Source organism: Cavia porcellus, unplaced genomic scaffold (genome assembly GCF_034190915.1).
Source record: "Cavia porcellus strain 051 isolate PalLab524CR breed Dunkin Hartley unplaced genomic scaffold, mCavPor4.1 scaffold_10, whole genome shotgun sequence".
NCBI classification, from domain to species: domain Eukaryota; kingdom Metazoa; phylum Chordata; class Mammalia; order Rodentia; family Caviidae; genus Cavia; species Cavia porcellus.
In genome coordinates this window covers 80,043,836-80,062,793 of record NW_026947493.1, presented here as the reverse complement: position 1 = coordinate 80,062,793, position 18,958 = coordinate 80,043,836, and the positions used below count along the sequence as shown (strand labels likewise).

At 48.6% G+C, this 18,958-nt stretch overlaps 1 non-coding gene across 1 annotated transcript; it reads right to left on the bottom strand.

The window, feature by feature from the left end:
- Positions 1 to 2,714: 2,714 nt before the first annotated feature.
- Positions 2,715 to 2,851, bottom strand: LOC111754648 (small nucleolar RNA SNORA2/SNORA34 family). Its single transcript, XR_002789330.2, has one exon. It is a non-coding gene; the product is annotated as a small nucleolar RNA SNORA2/SNORA34 family (small nucleolar RNA).
- Positions 2,852 to 18,958: the final 16,107 nt, after the last annotated feature.

Here is an 18,958-nt window from a genome sequence, read left to right as displayed (position 1 = left end):
CAGCCGGGCTGTCGGGCTGCTTTCCAGCGCACCACCTTCCTCAGCGACACGTTCAGACTCCGCTGGCACGGGAATCTTAAAAATCAGAGAATCTTCGCCAGAGGACTGTTACTTCCTGTAAAGATGAAATTCATTTTACATATATCTTGTTTCAGATATAGTTTGTCTTTCCATAGTCTGAAACACAGTACAGCTAACCATGAGTGTTATGCGTATGAAGAAATTGAGAGAATAGAAATACCTTGGAAAAATGGTATTTTCTAATAATTGAAGTTTGAAAAAATACTGAAGCTCCTCTGCCTGTGTAATACCTGTGCCAGGCAGAGGAGTGGAGGTGTCCCAGCTGGTTGGACTGTCACCTGTGAACTTCACAGACAGTGCCGTCTCTGAGAACCATCAGCATGGGACAGGAGGGCCCGGAGAGTTGAGAAACCCGTGCTTTCCATGTTGTCTTGATGGCACCCCCGGCTTGGGGATCGGTCAGCTGGGTTGGAGCTCTCGCTCAGCTTTCCTGACCTCTCTCCCTGTCCAGAGGAGACGAGACATATGAGCGGGTGTTTTATTATAGAATGGCTCTGAGTGCTCGAGAAGTTCCCTGGAAATCGGGATAAAGCCACGGCAAGACCAACGCGTGGCAAACGCAGGCACTCGCGTTCTCGGTGGGGGGCTTGCGCGCAGGGGTGGGAGTTTCCTTTTAAAAGCTACAGCTTTGAGCATTCAAGTATTAGCTCACACAGTAATTATTTGCCGAGGGTAAATTCCTAGAGTGGACTTCCTGAACTGCTTTCACGACAGGGTCCTCCGGGGCTGGGGGAGCCGCTCGGGAGGGGAGCCGCTGCCCAGCGTGCTGGAGGCCTTGGTTCCAGCCCCAGCAGGGAGGAAGGAATGAGGAAAGAAGGGCTGAGTCAGTGTCAGTGTGACCGGGCTAGAAGGGGCCTGTGCACAACCGGGCGTGGTCTCTGCCCTCGCGAACTGCTCTTCCGGTTCGTTTTCCTGCATTCTGACTGCCTGGAGTTGGAATTCTTTTGTGGAGTTCAACAGAGTACTCTTGGCCATCAGCGAAATAAAAGTAAAGCCAGTCAATTCAAACATAAGCAGAATTACTGCTTTCTCATGGTATAAGATTACCTTAGCAATTAAATTTTTAAAAAGATGTGTGCTTTTTATAATACCTTATGATTCTTAGATTCCTTTGACTTGGTAATATATGAATGCATATTCAGTGGATAACTTTAGTAGTCTTTGATTTAGGAATTGTGGGAAAAACTAGGAAAACATGTCCGTGAAAACTAAATTGCCACAGTACGTAATGCTAGGGAGTAGCTTCTGTTCGGCATTTGATTTGAGTGCTGTATTCGGACATGTTTTAGGAACAGATACATGTGGTTCATCTTCTATAAATATTTGCAGTTTCTTCAAGTCAAAATGAGAAAAGCTCATGAAGTGAGTACCAGGTCTAGCAGATCATTCACTAGTTACTGAAGAACAAAAAGACAGGGAAAAGCAGCATATTCATCTAATGGAATATTGGATGGTGAGAACTTAGTGGGTAAAACCTATTTGACACTAATCATTTGTAATGTTTCATAAAGTAGTAGAAAGCACAGCATTAATCTTAATTGAAAATGAAAATGCCTGAGAAGAACATCTCCTGCCTGCTCGCAGTCCTTTCTTTTGAATTTATTTTTTCTCCTGTGAATTACATGTGGTGGCACAGTTTGGGCCTGCAGGTGCCCGAGTAGGCTCTTGTGGTGAAGCCTCAGGCCCCATGGCAGCGTTGTTTGGAGCTGGGGCTTTGGGAAGTGGTTGCCTGGGCAGGAGGGCTCTGCCCGCATCTGTGGGTTGATCCGTTCATGGGCTGGAAATTGGATGGGCAACTGGGACACTGGGGAGGTGGGACAGGGAAGGGGTTCCTTGGGGATGTGCCCTTGGGAGCCGTGTCTTGTCCCCGGCCCCCTTCTCTTCCTCTCTCCCTGGCTGCCACAAATCCTGCCACGATGTGTCTGTCACCTCAAGCCTCAAAGCACGGGAGCTAGCCAGCCATGTACCAAAGTAACATCCTTTTACACTCTTCTCGGGTGCCGTGACAGGAATGGCAAAATGACTAAAACGGGTGAATTATAGTGGAACATTTTCATTAGGTACAAAGTGATGTTAGGAGGGTTTTTTTATTTTAAAGGGTAAAATTAAACACAACGAAACACAACAAAATAGGGCATAAGCAATGTAAGAGATATAAATTTCAAAGCTAGATGACCTGAGATCTTCACTGTCTATCATATTGTCTGTTTTCTTCCAAATAGTTGTCCATGTCTTTGCGTACAGAGAATTCATACAAAACAACATAGTATAAAACTGATCCAGACAGAATGAGGAAGGCATTTTAGGTCTCCAGAACCAGACAATAGGGAAGTCACTAATGGCTGTTGTAGACGTTCTCTTCAAAATAGCTGACCATACTTTCATGTATATTGAAGTTCAACAAAACAAAACAGGCAGTGGTGGAGGGGTTTCCCGGGGCTCCAGGTCCCAGTAAATGCTGGACACTTCCCGTCCTGCACCACTGCAGCCTGCCATGCTCACAGCTGCTCATGGGGGTCGGAGGACATTGCTTGGTTCCCCTTGCTGCAGATCCCAGTAAACGCCGGTGGCTCCTGTCCTGGGCCACTGCATCCTGCCAAGCTCACAGCCACTCGGGTGGAGGGGTTTTGTCAAGCTGTTGCTTTCTAATGAATTGACCATTTCACTGCCCAAGTTCTGAAATGGCCAACAGACCATAGAAAGACCTCTCTTTAGGCTCCTACTTGAAACCAGCAGCGTCAGGAAGCTGCCAGCCTTGATTCAGGGCCAGGGTGTTAGGAGTTTTGAATCCAGTGTGAAAGTTCCCAGTCAGCCAAGCCTCGTGGCTTCGCACCCCTCTAGCATTGACACCTGTGATGGGGTCGTTAGCGATCCACCCTCCCCGGGGATGGGAGATTACTGTACTCCTGCAGTAAGGCGCTGACCCCAGTGTGTAGGGCCTCCTCCCCCTCTTCCTCCTCCTCCTGCCTGAGGCCTCACCTCCTTTAGTTCTCATCTCCGTGTTTTCCCCACTCTGCAGCCTCCAGTGACAACGAGTTATTCACTGCTGCTCTAATTCAGTGGCTTTAGGTGGCAGCCTAAAGCTGAGAGCATGCGATACCTTTTTGTATTTTGTTTATTTCAGTTAGCATAATGGCCTCCAGTTCTGTCCATGTTGGAAGCTAGAGTCTTTTTAAAGGCTACATAGTACTGTGTTTTCTATCTCCACCTCATCTGCTGTCAGTCCTCTAGTGGACAGAGGTCGGTTCCGTAACTTGCCATTGGGATAGTGGCACCGGGTTTGTGGGCAGGAGATGGCTCTAACATACAGAGGTCAGTTCCTTCCACAGCACCCGAAAGTGACTGCTGGCTCCTTTATTTTTTAAATTTATTTTTTTCTGTCTTTTTGAGATAGGGTGTCACTATGCAGTTAAGGCTGGCCTTGAGCTCATTTGGTAGCCCAGGCTGGTCCCGGATTTTAATGATCCTCCTGCCTCAGCTCCCAGGTACTGGATTTACAGGTGTGTGCCACGATGCCCAGATATGTGATCAGTGTAAACTAGAAGAACGTTTCACCCATTTTTTGGAAGGGACGTGATTGAGATATGGTTATCTATTGTTAATCAGTGAAGCTTTACAGCATCTAAATATTTAAATTTTCATGTGTTTTAAAATATTACTAGATCGTTCACACCATAGCTTTGTAACACTCTTTAAAAATTTGTGTTAGCTTTGCTTTTGAAACTATGTTGGCATTGAAATCTGTAGCTTATGATTGTCAGATTATTGTAGAAGAATCCTTTTAAACCTTTAGTTGTAAATCCTATTTTCATGGTAAATTGTTCTCAGCTAAGTTCTGTAGTATCCCGTTTGTCGAGTTATAAAATTTTCTTTTTATCCTTATTGCCAACCCTTTTTTGTGACAGTCCTGTGTTTTCCATCATTTTCATTTAATCAAGTGATCTACTATGTAGCATATTAGCAGGACACAGGTTCTGTTCCTCAGCGTATTGATAGCTGGTTCCCCTCGTGGCGAAGGCTTGGTACCGTGGAGAGTATTTGGGGCCATCGCACAGTCTTCCGTAAGGGGTGTTGGAGGGGTGACCACGGTTATAGGCAGAAGGAAGGGCTGGCTAAAGATCAGGGTCTGTGAATATTGTAGAGCTGGGGGAATGGTGTGTGGGAACCATTCCCGTGTCGTGTTGCATTGTAGGAGTGAGACCCAGTTAGGGGGCGAGGATCCCAGGTGGATGCCTGAACCTCCGGGTGGACAGAAAGAGATTGATCTCTGGGTTACTCCACACGGAGTGGGGAGAGAAGCCAGAGCAGCTAGGAAATAAAACTACTGTGGCCTACTACCCATTGCCTTGGCGCCCCCCTTTTAAACCGGGGTAGACACTCTTCACACTGTACCTGAAGCCTGTGGGACCCCACAGTTACTGACGAATCCAGGAGGCCACGAAGCAGCCTTGCGGGGAGTTTAGGGATGCAGTCTGGAGGCAGGAGTGGTTCCAAGAGCCAGCACTCAATTTGAGGAGTTTGGGCCATGGCGTAGGAGTTGGAGCCAAGGGTTTCGTTCCCTGAGTGTGTGCATCCTGCTTGTTCTCAGAGACTCTTGAACGCTCACTTTGATTGCCATGGGATCAGTTAAAGTCACGATTTGATTCTGTGGGATTAGATGTTGAAGTCAGTTTTTCTAGGAGTTAGTCTTCCTGCTTTCAGTCTTTTCATTGAGTTAGTGAGCAGCCAGCTGTCTGCTCAGTCAGATGGCTTCAGAGCCTTACTAAGTGTTCCCTGGAACCATCCTTTGTTTAGAAGATTATAGAAAAAGTGCTGAGTTCATCTTACTCTAGAGTTTGCTGGAAGTCTTCTGGTGCGGCTTTTGGATACATGCTGGGTTTCTTTCTTTCCCTGGGCATTCCCTGCTCTCCCTATAAAAAGGAAATTCTGATTCTCTGGTGTCCTCCAAAGGAAAAAGATGAGTTTGTTTCCTTTTAATTCAGAAGTTGGTGTTTCTGTGTCTGAACCAGGAGCGAAGGATGCTACTGCTTCATCTGATCTTTAATAGGCAAAGTGGTCCATTTCCAAATAACCTTATGTAAAGTGGACTGCAGGAGCTCTCGTAGCTTCCTTTGTGTGTGTCAGCCTCAAGAGAAACTCAGGTGTCGCTTTGACTTCCCTCGGTAATATTTTTTCCCTGACCCTTCTCCAGGGCTCAGCCATTTCTGGCATCTCGCATCTTCCTTTGTGGACACGGAGGCCAAGGATTTGTTTAGCTTTGGCAGTGTTTTCCGGCTCTGGCGGTAAATGAACCTTGCCTTCTCTTGGGCTCCAGTCTCTCCTGCCAGTGTCTGTCTTTGTGTGTATTGGAAATAGTTCTTATTTTGTCAAGTCCCTTGAGTAATCTTTCCCTACCTTTGTTTATCTTGTCATTTGGCTTTTACTTGTTTAACTCGTTCCTAATTTTAGTCTGCCTAAGAGTCTTTGGCTTTTTTGTGTGTGTGTGCTCTATGTTGAGCTTTTAAAATTGCATTTCAACATTTGAAATAGTCACAATGATTTTAATTTGTTCCCTAATCTAATCCTGCATCTCTGCGTGTCATAATTCTCCAATCAGGCAGGCAAGTGTCCCAGTAACCTCGTCTAGATCACGAAGGTAAGGGTCTGTCTTTCTCCGTGATGCATGCAGCTACCATTACTGGTAATGAAAGGTCTTCGTGTGCATTAAGGGAAGACTAGAACTCAGTGAGGAATGAGACCCAGCGAGGAATCGCAGCTGACGATTTCCACTTCCAGCCCACTGTACTGTAACAGAAGCACATGTCCTTACGAGGCAGTGGGCCAAAGAAATACAAAATGTGTGTGCTGCCTACATGAAATATCTCATCTCATCTTCATGGGGGAGAGGTTTCACTCAGGTTTTCCGTGGATGCTTAAGGGAAGCCCTGTTACAGTGGCTGAAGACTCCAGTACTTGGAAAAGAAAGGAAGTAAACACATTACGCTGTGTTCACAGCAGCTTTTCAGAGCAGTCTCCTTCATTAGTGTATTGTTTTCCAGTTCACAGAGTTCCTGCTCCTGCATTTGCTCATTTGGAATGAGGAGCACGCCCATGGTAGGGGCTGGTGTCCTTCGTACTGAGGAGACTAAGGCTGAGGCATGGCGATTCCGGCCTCACCAGGCTGCGATGCCCCAAAGTTGGCCCTCGTTACCAGGCAGACCGAGTTTGCTGCTGCCCTCCGACCGTGTGCTGTGTGCTCTCACACAAAGCTCCCCTTCTCACTGCCACCAGGAAGTCGCTTGTTGTGACACACCTGCCCACAGGCGTGGGGTCTTCACTCTGCGAGGAGCTCTCCCTCTCCTGCACCAGTTGTGGGAGCTTTCACCCAGGAGTCTCTAACCTCCTGGGATACCAGTGCTGAGCTCCTGTGTGTGATGGGAGCAGGGGACACCATGCTCACCAGTGACCCTTTTCTGATGAGTGACATTATGGGATTTGAGTGTCCATCGAGGTTCTTTTCTTGCATACAGAAATCTAAGCTCCTGTTGATTTTGTAATTCAGAGCTGAGAGGCAGAGAGAAAAGCTGAGGGGAAGAAACAGCAGGAGCTAGAATGAAAGATGGATGCTTCTGGGCTTCTGATACTTGACTTTGTGTCCTGCCTCTCTCTAAAACCTGTTCAGATGCCTGCCTCTGGAGCACCCAGAAATGCGTTTGCGTTTTCTTAGTAGCCCTGCCCCCTTTTTCTTCATCAGCTTTGTGTTAGTTTCTGTTGCATTTAACCTGAAAACAAAAAAATCCAAATCCAAAAGCCAAGATGTGTTTGCTATTATTCCCTGCAGATAAACGAATATGCAGCCTTGGGAGGCAGAGACAGAGAGTGAAAGGGAGTTTGCAGACCTGCTAATAGTGTTTTACAGCGGGACACCTGGCCCTGTCTCTGCCACCACTAGCATCCCTACCCACAGATGTGGAGACAGGTACCGAGAGCTCTAGTTATGGTTTCTAAAATAACCAAGAGATCATTCATCCTTCCTTGGTGCTGCTCTGTGCCTCAGCCTCTCAGGGAGGTCGATGCCCTTGTTTTACTGAACTTTTTAGTGTGTGAGATGCTCTCCGATGCTCCTGGGAGTCAGGTGCATCGCATTGGGACACACACTGCACACTAAAGAACCGGGATGTGGAGAGCTAATGAGAAACAACTTGCCTGTCCTCATCGCCTTGACTGTTGCAGCTGAGGCGTGGATGGGAGAGGTGAGCTTTGGCTGCTTTGCTGGAGCTTGGCAGTATAAACAGGTGGCTGGGTATTCTAAATTTGGTCTGAGATGAAAACATTTCAAGCAAACAAAATTAAGCTACATTCTTTTGACAGTGAAGTACTTCTTTAGAGATGCAGATGTCAGTTTTGTTAAAAGTACAATCAGCAATGGAATGGACTGTGTGTGTGTGTGTGTATACAAGCTGCTCCTGACAAGGAAAACTAACCTTTGCCTGTCACCTCTAAACTTGGTCATCTTGGGATGTAAGTGTGGGGTCCAGTTCCCTCCGTCCTGGAGACGCAGGGAAATGGGCGTCATTTGTTAGAAACAAAGACATTTGTATTGACGGGGCTGCTGTCATTTTGTTCCTGCTTCTGTGAATTCACAAACGCACAGAAATACAGAAATCACTGGGGCAGGAGAGGGAGAAAAGGAAGGTGTTGATTTTGTGTTCCGATGAGACCCTAAAGTGGCAGATCACAGATGACGATCTCCATCTTGTACCAGGGAACTAGCACCGTGGGGCTCCACAGAGAATCCATGGGGCCCGGGTGTGAACCCCCAGGTTCTGAATGTGTTCAGTGTTTGCAGTGAGTCACGGCTCCCAATTTAAATCGAACCTGGACAAAAGATGCTCTTTTCCTGGAGTGCTCACATACTCATTACCTTGAAGAAAAGCCCTCCAGCCCACCACCTGGCCGACACCTAGCCAAACAGTCAGAACCCCACTTGCCTTAAAAGGAACGGTGTAGGTCACCTTGTCAGTCCAGTGCTTCTGAGTCGCTCATCACTAATCTGGCAAGCATGGAGCAGCCTTGCAAAGAGATGGAAGGGAAGTTACAGACTCACACTCAGAATTGTGCTCAGCGTTGGGTTCCTGGTGGTTTGTGTCACAGTGGTTTTCTGTTTTTCATTCAAAACAAACATGTAAGACCCTATGCTTGGCTCTGGGATGAAAGGATTCTCAGTCTGGACCCTCTAGGGCCTGGCTAAGAGAAGTAGCTCTCATAGGGTGGCCTCTGGGTGTGGATCACTACACACTTAGGAATTCCAGTTCCCAGTCCTCAACCCAAACTTCAGGAGTCCAGAACTTAGGAGGTGAAGCCTAGCCAACGCCTCTGTTTTCACCAGCATCCCCAGTTGCTCTGTTGCTCGTTAGTTTGTTGTGTGACAGTAGTCCTGTCCTGTCTGGGGAGTTTTTCAGAAAATCCAATGTGAAGACTTAAGTATTATTATTATTATTATTGTTATTGTTATTATTGTTGCCGAATAAGACAGGGAAGACAATGCAATAAATCATCAAAGAGTAAGCACCCATCTAGAGGTTAGGAGAGAGTTAACCACAAGCCTGGCCGCAGGAGGAAGGCAGAAGTTGGGAGCCACTGGTCCCAAGTGCTTATGCCATGGCCAGGGACAGCAGCAGGTTCACCACGCTGAGCACTGATGGTGGTGACCCCCAAGCCTGGCAGGGTACAATCCTCACCCCAAGAACAGCAAGTGTGGTCACACCGCACACCGCACTGGGAAAAGCCCCGGTGCCCTGAGTTCTGTCTTGAAATCTGCCGAACCACAGCACTGGGAAGGAAAGAAACTGACACTCTGCTTTCTGTGCTAGCCCTCAGCTCCCCCGAGTGAGAGTCCAGGAATCAGGTTAAAAAGTGAAAAAAAATGTATGTGCTTTTTATTAGCTCTCGCAAAAATGTAATTTCTGGACACAAGCCCACGCCTTATGATGAAAAGCAGGTTGATGCTGGCGAACAGTAATCACAGTGCTCTCTTCCTTTGATACTTCATCAGAGTCATGCACAATTTTGAGTTGAGATTTCTCCAAAATTACCTGAGTCCTCAGAGAGATGCTGTGTGTATCTGAGCACCATCGACAGAGTGCTACACCAGAGTATGCAAGAAGCGGAACGTGGTGCAAGGGTTTCTCTTGAGCACCTTTGTAAAGCTGCGGGAAAAGGTATGTTTGTAGCAAACGGCAGTTTCCATTCTCCGAGCCTATTGAGAACGAAGAATACGCGGACCTGGCAGCTCCTGAAAGAGGGCACGGAGGCTTTGGGAACAGTTTGCAGTTTCCCCTTTCTGTGCTTTCGGGAAAAAAAAAAAAATTTTTTTTTTTAAATAACATACGGAAATTTCGATTAATTTTTTTTTTCTGTGCTTTCTGAAATGGTGGTTTTTTTAAAAAAACAGCATATAGAAATTTAGATTTAATTTGTTACAGCTTGCATTTAAAACCCTGAAGAAAATGAGAAGTAATTGGAAGATAACAGTGGCAGCTGCATAGCCAGTTGTTTCAAAATGTGGCAGTAAAATATTAAACTTGAGACTTGCTATTTCTGTGCACAGATGCCTGTCACTGGTTATGACAGATTTCTAACCTCAAGTTACTATTTCCAGAAGGGGCAGGGAAGGATGCTGATGACAAATTATGGACTTGTTCCTAAGGAAAATATATAGCAAGTGAGGCTCGGACTGTGAACCTCACATACACAAGCAATTATTCTCTCTCTTAAAAAGTAGGAAAGCAAAGTTTAAAAAAAAAAACCCAGCTGAATAACAGCTATGCTGCTTAATTGACCTGGATAGTCGTAACTCTGATTTTAGACACTACAGTCGGGAAAAGCTGGTAATGGGTCTGGTGCGTGAGTCCGAAGAACCTCTACTCAGAGTGGCATGGAGCAGTGCTGATGGAAGCTGCCGCTCATTTGCATCACAAATGGGAGCATAGTTAAAGTGTGTGAGATAACCAACCATCCAAAGCCACACAAGGGTGGAGCATCGTTATTCCTGTAAATGGAATTGGCCCACAGCAATCGCATGGACTATTCTGGTGATTTTAGTGAAAATGAAGTTTGGTTTGTTGTCGGAGCAAGGAACAGCGTGTCTCAATTTGGATTTGCCCAGAGTGGTGGTGTGGGCATTCTGGGGGTGACAGGAAGCTGCAGCAGGAGGACGAGATTGCAGCAGCTATGAAATGTCGCCCGCTGTGATGGTAACGGAGCCAGCAAAGTTTCTTCCCAGAATACCGAAAAAGTCTCTTCCTGGAATACTGTGTGTACACAATAGTCACAGGTGCTGCTTGGGAAGAACAGTGGGAAGATGAATTGCCAGTATTCAGTCTATTCAAAATGGTTCAGGCCCATCCCACCATCACTTGATACAGGTTTGTAGTAGTGCAGATCTTGTAGATTGCCTGGAGAATTAAATGAGCTGATGTGGGCAGAAAAGCTGTCTGGTCTCACCATTTGGAGAGTCCAGGAAGTGGCGGTTGATTGTGGTGGCTCCATGAGCAAAGCCGTGTCCTCTACAGAAGCCCTGTTTTAACCACAGATCCCAGGACGTACCCAGCACTCGGGAGAAGGCAGCAGAGCTCACCCAGCCTTTTTCTGTGAGTGATCTGGTAGTTACTCCCTAGGATTCATCCATGGGCCACATGTTCTCCATAGAATGTGAAGCCTGCGATAGTTCTGTGTGAATAGCTGGGTTCCAATAAAATTTTATTTACAAAAGCAGAATTTGGTCTGGATTTGGCCCCTGGGCCGTGGTTTTCTGCCCCTAACTGTGTCATAAAGGGAAAGGGAGTGGGCTGGGTTTGAAGATGCAGGTCTCAGCTCCACCTCCTCCACAGACTGGGCAAGCTGACCTCTCTCAGATGTGATCCACTGGGTGGCTTAGTACTTTCTGCCCTCGTGAAGTCTTAAAGCAGAGCATGGAGATCAGATAAAGGCAACCTGAACTCCGTGCCAGTGTTACAACTGCACCCTGGTCGGCAGAGAGGAGGAGATGCGCGCTGAGCGGCTGGGGTGCAGCAGCCAGGCTGGGTCCAGGCTGTCACTGTGGTCCCTCAGGTCACAAAGCTTACTGGCTTCTCTCTAGTACCAGCCACAGGTGTTTGTGGTACCTGGTTAATTCATCCAGGAAAGTCCCTTGCTCATTACAGACTCCCAGGACACACAGCGGAGCTTTATGGGTGGGGAAACTGAGGCACTGAAAGCCGATGGGATTGGCTGGATGCTGGATACTGGAGTCAGGGTGACACTGCCAGTGTGCCTTGGGCTCCGGACCAAGGACACCCTCCCAGGGACAGGCTTCCAGCTGAGCCTGCATAGAAACACAACTCCCATGAAGCTTCAGGAGGATCTGAGGGACCAGAAGTCCAGGGGAGAGGATGGGTGTGGATCAGTGGAGGCTTCAATTGCGAAACTAGATGTCGCTTCTGGACAGAGGCATGGACAGCCCCTCAGCTAGAGTGAGTGGACCGAGCAGTCAGGCAGGCTCAGGGTTTCTTCTCATGGCTTTGGTCCCTGTCTCTGGAGAAGAGTCTCCTCTAGCTGGCTGGGGTCATTTGTCACCAGCCTCCCTGGTCTGCAGCAGGGCTCATCACCAGTCCAGGTGTGGAGGTCTAGGGGATCAGGACCAGTTTGAAGGTGCTTGTCTGATAAGGCTGACGACATCACTGGTTTCCCATCACTCGTCCGCACACCACTCCCAGTGCTGAGAACTAATAAAACCTGGGTTCAGCTCTTGATTGATCACCTTAGCTGGACCTGGGGCCCCCTTAGCTCCCCCAAAGTACAGATATAATTGTGTATTGGAATTAAGTTGCTAGAATTCCAGTTGCTTTTCACAGAATTGATTACAGATATAAACTTCCCGGGCTGAGACAGGACTGGGAGCGCCTCTCCATACTTAGTGTTCATTTAGAGATGGGTGGAGTGTGCTGACCCAAGCCTTCACCCTGGTCCTCTGGAGGCCAAGGCAGGAGGAGTACCTACCATGAGTTTGAGGCCAGCCTGGGCCATATAAAAAGACCTAGTATCAACAAAGTAAAAACGGCAAAGGCTCTGAGGAAAGGGGCCGCAGGTGGCTTACGTAGGACACTGCCTTGGGGTTGTTTCTGTGAGGCTCAATTACTCAATCTGATCTCCACACCCATGAGTGCGTACTGTTCACCATGTCTGCAAGCCTTTGCCTATTTGGCGTGCGTCCATGGGGTTCTCCAGGTCCTCCATGGGACATGGGAGGGTGTGGGCGCAGGTGCAGGAGCCTGCAGAGCCCCATACGAAGCCACCGATGTGAAGGAGAGAACAGGAGAACCTCGGGCTAGCACTTTCAGGAGCAGCCAGTTCCACAAGTGCCTGGGCCAGGCGGAAAGGGAGCCCCGGAGGTGTGGCTGGGGACACTAGACGGTGATGGATTCAAAGCCCTGCAGGCAGGGCAGCTGGTCACCTGCTCTCCCTGCAGCAGGACACTGAGCAGCACCTCACTGTTTGGTTTGTTGAGACAAGATCCGGCTAGGTAGCCCAGGCTGGCCTTGAACTCACGACAAGCTTCCTGTCTTAGCCTCTTGCGAGCTGTGATTACAGGCGTGAACTGCTGTACCTGGCCAGAGGCAGCGCATTTCGAGGCTACAAGTCTAGGAGGGGGGTCAAACTGTCAGCAGCCCGTCAGCCCTGGGGCTGTGCAGAGGTGGTCAGGGCCACAGGGAGGAGCACAGGAGGCTGTGTCATGGTATTATGGAGGGGCCACCCTGTGGAACGGCAGGAAAGCTGGAAGGGGCTGAGCACTCCGCAGGACCAGGATCACCACGGAAATCCCGAGGGCCTAACAGAGGGTCATTTCCTGTTGCTTTTTCCCTTGGAAGTCCTTGATGCTGGATTATTTTGTTTCCAAAAAAAAAAAAAAACGAAAGACCCCCCAGCCCTGTCCCAGAAGAGACGTCAGTAAGCCCAGCAGAGACCCCGTAATGCCAGAGAGCTCGAAAAGTCAGTACTGATCTGCTCCCTGGATGGTGCTGGCACCTGCTGGCCTGCTGGGTGGACACTTGCTCATAGGGCACTGGCCTCGGGACAGGCTCTGCGACAGAGGGGCAGCTATGCAAATGCAGCCACCAGGGGGCTTTGGCCACTTGGCCCTGGGGCACTCCGCTTGGCACCCTCAGCTCTCTGCTTCTGTGTGTTTCTGAGGTCCTGTTGGAGCTGGCTGTCTCCACTGGATTCGAAATAGAAAAACTAAAAAATATCAAGACACAGTGTATACCTGTACCAATTCCCCGCGGTGAGTATATTTATTTGCATTGCAGCACACTCATTTAAACAGTAAACTTGAGAGTAAATATCTTAATAGTGAAATGGAATTGAAGAGGAAATGTGCTGTCGGCGAATCTCAAGGACTCCATGAGGCACCTCATGTTCCGAAATGAACCAGGGTCTCCCCAGCCCATGCAGCCTCCCAGCTGCGGCCTGGGGGTTCTCAGTGTGTGTGGCTCCAACTAAGTCACTGAGAGGGAGACAAAGAGTCACCATACACCAGCAGAGTGGACATAGGTGAGTCCAGGTTGGTAGAGCTTCACAATGGCCTTCTCCTTCTCTCTGTCTCTTTGAGACAGGTCTCAGCTCAGGCTGGCCTTGAAGTCATGGTGATCCTCCTGCCTCAGCCTCCAGAGTGCTGGGATGACACACATGTGCCACCACACCAGGCTTCCCTGGCTTCTCTTACACAATAATAAACTTCAGTGATTTTGTCACTGTGTGTGACTGGTGAGGGAGATGAAGCCCGGCCCTTGGGTGACAGCCAGCTGCTGGCATTGTCCATAGCCCCCATGGGCCCTTCAGTGGAGCACCCCCACCATCCCCATGTGCTGACTGGTGTGTTTGTCCCTCAATTTATTTATACGTTGGGTTTCTCATGTAAGAGAAACCGTGTGATATTTAAGCTTTGTTTCTGATTTTTCTTAACATTCCCTTTGCTGCATGCACGTATTAACTAGGCGGCCCCTAAATGCTTGGCTTCCCCCTCTTCCTGAATGCCCTTATATTCTTCCGTTTTTAGAGTAGGTGTTAAGTTGTATAAAGACTAAGAGAGACGATGTCGGAGCAAATCTGAATCTGAGCTGTCGTTAAACATCAAAAGCTTTGTCTCAAAAAATAGCTGCAAAATGAGGATAAAGAATTGTGTTTTTTCACTCTCAGTTTTATTGAGGTGTAAGTGACAAAATTGTACGTAGTAGAGGTGGGGAGCGGGTGTGTGACGTATGTATTCACCGTGGAATAATCTCCACAGGCTGACAGGTTCCTTCTTTCACTGGCTACCCTTCCTCCCCTCGCTGTCTGGTGAGACCGCCTTAGGGTGAGGGCAGTCCACCTGCCTGGCGATTGAGGTACCCGGTGCCCTGGCGTTAGCGCCGCTATGCAGCGGACATCAGCTCTCATCCACCTTGTATGATTACGTTTCGTTTCTTCTTTTTCTTCTCCCCAACCCTCTGACGACCACACTCCAGCCTCCTTTCCAGGACTATTTTAGCTTTCACATGTGGATGACATCGTGAACGTTTGTCCTGGGTGTGGCTTACTTCCCCGTGGTGTCTCGGGGTGGAGGGCAAGGGTGCAGGAGCTTTTGCACTTCTGCTCCAAGCAGGCTGTGGGCAGTGGCCGCCCCTGATCCCAGCCGAGGCAGAAGCATCTCCGTGAGCTCAAGCCCAGCCGAACTATATAGTGAGACTGGCAAGAAACCAACAAACAAATCAAAGACCTGGCTGCTCCAAAGAGACAGAAGTCACACCCCCTTCCTTCCATGGGCCAAAGCAAGTCAAGGGTCCAAGTGCAAAATCAGTGGCGGGAGTGTGGCCCTGGGAGAGAAAAAGGAGTATTTGTGACCAAATGGTGCAATCTGTCACAGGCAGGGCAGGGTACTGGAGTGGAGATGGGAGATGTGAGCACAGGGCCGCCCGGAGCACAGCACCAGGCCAGAGGGCACCCAGAGGGCACCCAGAGGGCATGGCGCCCCAGGCCTGCTCCTCTGACCTGTGCTCCTGCCTGGTCCTCGGTGCCTGCTCCGAGGTCTCATGCTGGTCCTCAGCGTCAGTTTCCAGGAACAGGAAACTGAATACAAACAGGGCAGAGAGTGATCCGGAGGGGCACATGGGAGGCGTTACGGTCATCAACTGATTCATAATAAGGCCGCTAAGATTGCTGACATCATACCGCAAGGCATTTCTTAAAAACCAGTGGCTTCTCCTTCCTGAACTACCTAGGGAAAAAAAAAATCCCAGGCTGACTGTTCCGAAAGTTAAAATGGGGGAAAAAATTAAGATGGCCATAAATCTTCCATGAGATCACACTATAAATCTAGGGGGAAGCCCTTTGGGGTGACACAAGGCGTAACCTTTAACAGCTAATAGTCTTGAAACTGTTTGCCTCTGACCGGTCCGGTCCCTAAGTGCTTTCCGTGCCAGCGCTGCCATTTATCTTGTGATATTTACTTCATTGGGGGAAGTTGCACTGGGTGTTTTTTTCGCTTTCCCAGTAAGTCTGTGATAAAATAAACTCGCCAGAGTAAGACAAATGCCAGCTTATTAACAAGCTTCACCTCAGAAGAGGTCAGAGCAACCCCAGACCTGCCACAGAGAGACCTGAGTTCTCCCCCAACCTGGCAGATGTAGTCATCAGCTGTGTGGGTTTATGTGTTGTTACAGCAAAGCTGATACAAGAGCTCTGAAATCTGATTGTTGTTGCTTTGCTGTCTTGAGACAGGTTCTCTCTGTGTAGCACAGCCTAGGTAGTCCATGCTAGCTCAAACTTAAGATCCTCCTGCCTCAGCCTCCCAAGAACTGGGATTATAAACACGGATTATAAACAAGGATCTGGTCAGTGCTCTGCATCTCTCTGATAACTTGTCTCCTTTTCTGTTCTTCCCATTTTGCCATGGGTACCTCCATGATTGCCCAGAAAACCCGCTTTCTGTCAGGGAAGAGAATGCCCAGTGTCTTCTCCCTGTTCCAAAGCAGGTGAAGGGTTGATAGCTATTGCTCCTTGGTGCCCTTGGTGCCACTTAATAATTCTCCAGTTCTGCCCAGATAATGTGACGGAGGTTAGCGAGGCAACGGTGGGGATTCTACCAGGCAGTAAGGACGGGGCTCCGCATGGAGTCTGCTGAGGCGGCCCCCCGCGCAGGGACTCACGCAGACATCTGCCAGGGCCCTGTGGCTGCCTGGGACGTCCCCAGAGCGTGACCAAGAGGGCGGTTGGCTCAAGGGTGCACGGCCCTCTCTGGGCACTGCATGAATACTGAGTGGATTGGACCCTAAACATCTGTGGTCTCCTGTAGGGTAGAGAGTATATTGCTCCACACCTGCCTGAGTTCCCTTCCAAATCACTTAAAACCCCTAGACAAAGAGCCTTGACTCCTCTCAGCTAGTGGGAGCTTTCCTTCTTGGCCTTTGTGTCTTTTAAATACATTTGCTTGCATGCTATCTCCTTTGTCACCATGGGACAGGAGTCCAGTGTTCTGGGCCAGCATGAGCACAGTTGGGAGCCTCAGATGTCTGGGGGGCTGTCCTCAGTCTGGTCCCACAGTGGTGATGATTCCTGCAGGCCTGACTCCCGTGCAGAACCCACCCAGGGCTGGGAGCCCAGTCGGGCTGGCCCCTCCCCAAGCGTGGCTCGGTGTCTGCCGTGCAGGTCCCCCACTTGTGTGTGAGGGGAAAGAAAGCCCAGCTTCTAAGCCCCCAGATTTCCTTGGTGGCTGTTCTGCTTTAAAAAGAACATTTCATTTTTATTAGATATTTGTCCCTCAGCAGTGCTTCCTTGGTCAGGAATGCTGGAGGAGATGACAAACTGGGGAGTGGTATTGGGGTCCCAAGCTTCATTCTTTTGATTGAGTGTCTTTCTCTATTTCATCCCCACTTGGATGTGATGGAGGAGGCTTAGTGTTAAAGAACCAAGCTCCAGTCCAGCCCCACACTCAGTCAGCTCTGAGGGGATGTCTGGGTGAATCAGTTAGTGCCTCTGAATTTCTCTTTTCCATTATCAGATGAGATTTAGTAGCAGCTAACATAAACCATTCTCACTATTTCTAGCCAGTGTGATCAATTGACAGCTGGCGGTCAACTTGTAACGCCCAGCTGAACCGAGTCAGCGTGGTGCTGGGTGTGAAGGCCCACCTGAGGATCTTGGCCAACAGCTTAAAGGAGAATTGGAGGGGAAATGGCATGCTGTTGCCTCTCCTGGAGAAGCTTGTATTGGTTTTCCTGATAAGAACTTGGCTGTTCTCATCGTCAGAGGAGCGTGGGCCCTTGCTGTCCCTGAGGATGGCTGTGGTTCTGTTTGTGGGAGCTCTGGTCCGTACTTTGAGCATCACTTCCTGGCCCCAGTGCAGATCCCTCATCCCACTGGCGCAGACTCTAAGCTGCCACCACTGACCTTTCGGTCTTCCCAGCACAGATCCATGACACAGGCTTGCATGAGACATTGTCACGGGCTCTAGGTCTTCAGCTGGACTCATGCAGGACACTACCATGGGATCCAGGCCCTCAGCTGGATTCTTTGGATCTCTAGTGTGTGGACAGATCTCCTGTACTCTTTTATACTCACTTCTTTGAGTGAATATTATAAAGTAATCCTATAAATTATGTGTCCTGTGTTAAATCATTTTCCTTGCAAACCCTGACTACAATAGTCAGGAAAGAAGACTCTCGTAAAGTCTTCCAGTGGCTGGAGGAGCAGGGAGGGCCTTCCACAGGGACTCCTGCTCCCACACAGGATTTCACACAGATCATCCCAGGAGGTCCTTGTTCCAGTTCAGTGTTCCACACTGAGAATCAGGAGTGTATGTGTGTGTGTGTGTGTGTGTGTGTGTGTGTGTGTGTATGTGTGTGTGCGTGTGTGTGTTTCTGAACCACTGGTCACTCAGGTAGAGGCCAGCTGTCCCCTCGCTTATGCCCAGGGATACTAGGTGGTCGACTGGCTGGATTTTGTTTGCTCTCAGATACCTCTGGGTGAGATCTCTCAGCCGGGAGGAAATGTGACTCCCAACTGGAACGGAAGATGACATCTCCTGGACTACAGTAACCTGGAGTCATAAATGGTAGGATGAGAGCTAGAGAATCTAAGATGTTGATGTAGAAGAGAATTGGAAAGAAGCTGAACCATGCCTCTCCATGAGCCAACTGGTACTCGGGCTGGGAAACCCTGGAAAGCACCTGGCAGATTTGGAGGACTAGGGTGAGATGGTAGCAGCTGAGGGGAACAAAGAACTGGATGCTTGTGTTGTTTGACTGACTCTGCAGGCCTGGGAGGAGGTCTGAGCATCTATTTGGAGGATGGCAGTGTGCATTGTGGCACTGTGGGGAATTTCCTCCCGTCTTGTTTTTGAAATCCAATGTTTTGCTCCATTTTACTGTTTTGCTTTATTCCTGTATCTGGTACTCCGAGCACCTATTCTGAAGATAACAGTATGCAGTGTAACAATCATAGATTCCTGTCATCTACATTTGAAAATCTAATATGGCTATTGTTGTTTGTTGTTGCTTTGCTTTTTTGTTTGTTTAAATTTCTTTGCTTCTTGATTTTTCTGTTTTTTCCTTTTTCTCTTTAAAATAAAATTTGAAAAAATAAAAGAACTTGGAGACGCTTAATCCAGCATTTGGAACATGAGGAAAATTGGGTTTTCGAGTAAGTTGATAAAACTGGGAAGGAGCAGAGCTGGCCCGTGGTCTGCACTTGCATTTTCTAGCTGGATGTTTTGTCTTCAGCGTGGTATCTGATACTGTCCGTGACAGTGGTCCTGATCCCCAAAGAAGCAGACGCCAAGACAGGCTGGCATGCACAAGGGTTTTCTTAGGGGAAATACCTGTAT